General features: G+C 33.6%; 1 pseudogene; it reads left to right on the forward strand.

Annotated features, from left to right (window-relative positions):
* Positions 1-14: 14 nt before the first annotated feature.
* LOC145719199 (U6 spliceosomal RNA) lies at positions 15-109 on the forward strand (annotated as a pseudogene).
* Positions 110-220: the final 111 nt, after the last annotated feature.

Raw genomic sequence — 220 nt, forward strand, 5'->3', positions numbered from 1 at the left:
CAATATGACAGGTGGGGCTCTCCTTGGCAGCACATATACTAAAATTAGAATGATACAGAGGCCCGTGTGCAAGAATGACATGCAAATTCCTGAAGCATTCCATAATTTCTAAAAACTGCTTGTAATTAATTATGTAAACAACATAAAATGTAAGAATTATGAGAAAAAAAGGTGTAAGAGTCATGTTTGCTCACACTATGTGATTTACCTAAAATAGAAA

Source organism: Leptonychotes weddellii, unplaced genomic scaffold, assembly GCF_054177405.1.
Source record: "Leptonychotes weddellii isolate Sample4059 unplaced genomic scaffold, ASM5417740v2 HiC_scaffold_338501, whole genome shotgun sequence".
NCBI classification, from domain to species: domain Eukaryota; kingdom Metazoa; phylum Chordata; class Mammalia; order Carnivora; family Phocidae; genus Leptonychotes; species Leptonychotes weddellii.